Here is a 5289-nt window from a genome sequence, read left to right on the forward strand (position 1 = left end):
GGCACTGGGCTCTAGGTTAATAAGTTAGTCCCCAAAATCATATAAAATAGCATATGAATGCATATAAAACATCCAAGGTTGATAATATAATAGCATGGAACAATCAAAAATTATAGATACGTTGGAGACGTATCAAGCATCCCCAAGCTTAGTTCATGCTCGTCCTCGAGTAGGTAAATGATAAAAACAGAATTTTTGATGTGGAATGCTACCTAACATATTTATCCATGTACTTCTCTTTATTGTGGCAGGAATATTCAGATCCATAAGATTCAAGACAAAAGTTTAATATTAACATAAAAATAATAATATTTCAAACATACTAACTAAGCAATTATGTCTTCTCAAAATAACATGGCCAAAGAAAGCTTATTCCTACAAAATCATATAGTTTGGCTATGCTTCATTTTCATCACACAAAAATGCTCTCATCATGCACAACCCCGATGACAAGCCAAGCAATTGTTTCATACTTTAGTAATCTCAAACTTTTTCAACTTTCATGCAATACATGAGCGCGAGCCATGGACATAGCACTATGGGTGGAATAGAATATGATGATGGAGGTTGTGTGGAGAAGACAAAAAAGGAGAAAGTCCCACATTGACGCGGCTAATCAACGGGCTATGGTGATGACCATCAATTGATGTCAATGCGAGGAGTAGGAATTGCCATGCAACAGATGCACTAGACACTACTGGAATCAGCTTCTTTGCCGTCCGCCATTGCGGACGGCAAAGGCATAGATCACGGACGGCAAACTTCTTTGCCGTCCGCTAGCGGACGGCAAACTGTTTAGATGAACGCCTGCCAGCAAAGGCCTTCTTTGTCGTCTGCTTCTTAGACACGGACGACAAAGGATTACGCCGTCCGCCATCCGAGGCCAGCTGACGGCAAAGATAGCTGACGGCAGTGCGGTGGCGTGAGAGCCGTTAGGGGGTTTACGGTGCTCTTTGTCGTCTGCCAGTGGATGGCAAAGTGCCAAAGATCTTTGTCATCTGCTGGCAGACGGCAAAGAGCCCAGCTAGGCAGCACTGGGAAGCTGCCACGTGTCCAGATATGTCGTTCGCCAGCAGACGATAAAGAGGTTTGAATCATTGCCGTCTGCTAGTGGACAGCATAGCTGGTCACTTTGCCGTCCGTCAGCAGACGGCAAAATGACCAAATAGGCAGCCAGTGTTCCTAGTTTGCACAGGTGACTGCCACGTGTCCTCTTTGACGTCTGCTAGTGGACGGCAAAGCTCTTTGCCGTCTGCTAGCGGACGACAAAGAGGCTATATATCCCCTGTTTTTATTTAAATCCCATTATTAGACATGGTTTCAAACACAGATATACATGCATACATATCCAACATATCCAAAAGCATGTCCAACAACATATTTCATCCAATCCAACAACATAGTTCAACAAAGTCCAACATATCCATATATACATAACCAGAAACAAGTTTCCGATAACATATCCATATAGACATACATATCCAAACAAGTTTTCATAAACAACAAGGAAGCACCACAAGAATAGTACACTCCATGAATCCAAGCTTCCTCATGTAAAGCAAATCTGCAAATTGGGAAAGATGAAAGTTAGAAGAAGAAGAAGAAGAAGAAGAATACTAGTTAGAAGAAGAAGAAGAAGATTTTTTTTCTTCTCTTTCTTTTTCTCCTCTCCTCTTCTTTATCTTCTTCTTCTTCTAAGTAAGGTAGGTAAAAATGTCATTTTATTGCTAAGTGTAGGTCATTTTAGAGCTAGGGTAGGTAAATAGGTCATTTTGGAGCTTAGTAAGGTTATTATGTCATTTTCGAGGAAAATAAGCTAAGTCTATATCATTTTGGAGCTAACAAAGATTATCATGCCATTTTTTACCTAAGCATGCTAAGTATGTCATAAATGAACTGAATAAGCTAAGCATAGCTCATTTTTTATCTAACTTAGGTAATTATGCCATTTAGGAGGAAAATAAGCTAAGTATCCATTTGTAAAGCAAAACACTAGAGAAAATTTACCCTAATCACAACAAATGTGATGAAGATCGCAACAAATGTAACAACTGATCCAACGGCATAATGATACCAAGCCTCATTATCAATGGCATATTTTCTAATCTTCTTAAGCTTCAGGCGCATTGCATCCATCTTCAAGCGCATTGCATTCATCTTCATCTTGTGATCATCGATGACATCAGCAACATACAACTCCAATGTCATCTTCTCTTCTTCAATTCTTTTAATTTTTTCTTTCAAATACTCATTTTCTTTTTCAACTAAATTTAACTTCTCGACAAGAGGATTTTGTCTTACTGGTACAGGTTTGGAGGTAGCACATGGCCTTTGGGTAGAAATCGGCCGAATACTGTCATCATCGCGTCATAGCATTCTCTGCCCAAGTTGAATTGAGCCTTCAAAGCCATTATTTGTGAGATGGCATCCAGCTGACAAAGCTTAGTGTGCTCGTGGAGAGGACGTTTTGAGGACTCCAACATTTCAGTGAAGGCCTTTGCAGATTCCTCCATCTCCTCGTCCGAGTCCCGAGCATCGTCAAAGTCTTGCACCATGTCTGCGGTCCCGGTACCATGCTCGTCGGTGCGACGACGAACCTCGGCTCTGGCACGTTGGGCAGACTCACCATGTAATGTCCAGACCGTGTAACCAGGCATAAAACCAAACTTCTGCAGGTCTTTACTCATTTCAAGCTCGTCCCTCTTTTTATAGTTGTCGCAACGGGCACAGGGGCACCAGCTAAATTCTTGGCCATTTGCAAATGCGGCTCTAACAAACCCCTTGGTTTTTGTTAACCATTCCTCGGTCCAAACTTTCTGACTAGTGTAACCGGTGTACATCCATGCATGATCACTCATATTGACTTCCTACTGGACACACAAGAAATATATACATAATTAAGCAAACCATATCCATCAGTTAATGGAGTTTGTTAGTTTTATTATGTCCACACAACCTACATGCTAATAGGTAAAGATAGGTCCTAATCCCACCCGAGTATGTGTAGATCGGGTTCATTTTCCCATGCTCTGCTCCGGATCCGGCACAAAATTTCGGCAGCACCTCCCCGTTGTTCTCCTGATACACGTCTCGGCAATAAGCAGAGAGAATGTGTACCCGGAGAACAACAGGGAGGCACTAACGAAATTATGCATCGGATCCGGAGCTGAGCATATGGGAAAACGAACCCAATCTACACATACTCGGGCTGTCCATGGATAACATTGGACAATTCGAAAGAATCATGATTATAAATATGCAAATGCATGCATATTTATAGATGTAACCCTTTCGAATGGGAGACGCATAGTGGTTACGCATACTGATGATTGACACCTATAGCTAGCAAGTTTCATCGGCACGAAGACCGGAACAAAGCAAATGAAGGGGGCGAGGAGATGTCATTTGTGCTCACCAACGAATGCAGGGGCAGAGCTCGTCGAACACTACACCCTCGAAGCGATGAAATACCTGCATATTTAAATCGAAAGATGCGTAACATAGCAAGTATTCGACACCGACGGCCACATGTACCTCGCACTGACGATACTTGCTATTTACGGTACCATCGACACCGAGGAACCCTCTAACCCGCTCGTCCCTGGGTAAACTAAATAGCAACTACCATCGGTGCAAGGTACATGAGGTGGTCGGCGTTGAACACTAGATCCACATCCCACAAGTGAAGCCGGCGTCCGGCGTCCCGCAACAATAGTTCTGGTGGCCGATGACGGTCGAACTGAAGGAAATATGCCCTAGAGGCAATAATAAAGTTATTATTTATTTCCTTATAATAATGATAAATGTTTATTATTCATGCTAGAATTGTATTAACCGGAAACGTAATACATGTGTGAATACATAGACAAACAAAGTGTCACTAGTATGCCTCTACTTGACTAGCTCGTTAATCAAAGATGGTTATGTTTCCTAATCATGAACAATGAGTTGTTATTTGATTAACGAGGTCACATCATTAGTTGAATGATCTGATTGACATGACCCATTCCATTAGCTTAGCACACGATCGTTTAGTATGTTGCTATTGCTTTCTTCATGACTTATACATGTTCCTATGACTATGAGATTATGCAACTCCCGTTTGCCGGAGGAACACTTTGGGTGCTACCAAACGTCACAACGTAACTGGGTGATTATAAAGGAGCATTACAGGTGTCTCCGAAGGTAGATGTTGGGTTGGCGTATATCGAGATTAGGATTTGTCACTCCGATTGTCGGAGAGGTATCTCTGGGCCCTCTCGGTAATACACATCACATAAGCCTTGCAAGCATTACAACTAATATGTTAGTTGTGAGATGATGTATTACGGAACGAGTAAAGAGACTTGCCGATAACGAGATTGAACTAGGTATTGGATACCGACGATCGAATCTCGGGCAAGTAACATACTGATGACAAAGGGAACAACGTATGTTGTTATGCGGTCTGACCGATAAAGATCTTCGTAGAATATGTAGGAGCCAATATGGGCATCCAGGTCCCGCTATTGGTTATTGACCGGAGACGTGTCTCGGTCATGTCTACATTGTTCTCGAACCCGTAGGGTCCGCACGCTTAAGGTTACGATGACAGTTACATTATGAGTTTATGCATTTTGATGTACCGAAGGTTGTTCGGAGTCCCGGATGTGATCACGGACATGACGAGGAGTCTCGAAATGGTCGAGACGTAAAGATTGATATATTGGAAGCCTATGTTTGGACATCGGAAGTGTTCCGGGTGAAATCGGGATTTTACCGGGTTATCGGGAGGTTACCGGAACCCCCCGGGAGCCATATGGGCCTACATGGGCCTTAGTGGAAAGGAGAAAGGGGCAGCCCAAGGTGGCTGCGCCACTTCCCCCTCCCCTAGTCCTATTAGGACTAGGAGAAGGTGGCCGCCCCCCCTCTCTCTCTTTCCCCCCTTGGGAATCCTACTTGGAATAGGATTGGGGGGGGGGGAGTCCTACTCCCGGAAGGAGTAGGACTCCTCCTGCGCCTCCCTCCTTGGCCGGCCAGCCTCCCCCCCTCTACTCCTTTATATACGGAGGCAGGGGGCACCTCTAGACACACAAGTTGATCCACGTGATCTATTCCTTAGCCGTGTGCGGTGCCCCCTGCCACCATATACCTCGATAATACTGTAGCGGAGTTTAGGCGAAGCCCTGCTGCTGTAGTACATCAAGATCATCACCACGCCATCGTGCTGACGGAACTCTTCCCCGACACTTTGCTGGATCGGAGTCCGGGGATCGTCATCGAGCTGAACGTGTGCTCGAACTCGGAGGT

Source organism: Triticum urartu, chromosome 7A (genome assembly GCF_056163025.1).
Source record: "Triticum urartu cultivar PI428250 chromosome 7A, HENAU_Tu73, whole genome shotgun sequence".
Lineage (NCBI taxonomy): Eukaryota > Viridiplantae > Streptophyta > Magnoliopsida > Poales > Poaceae > Triticum > Triticum urartu.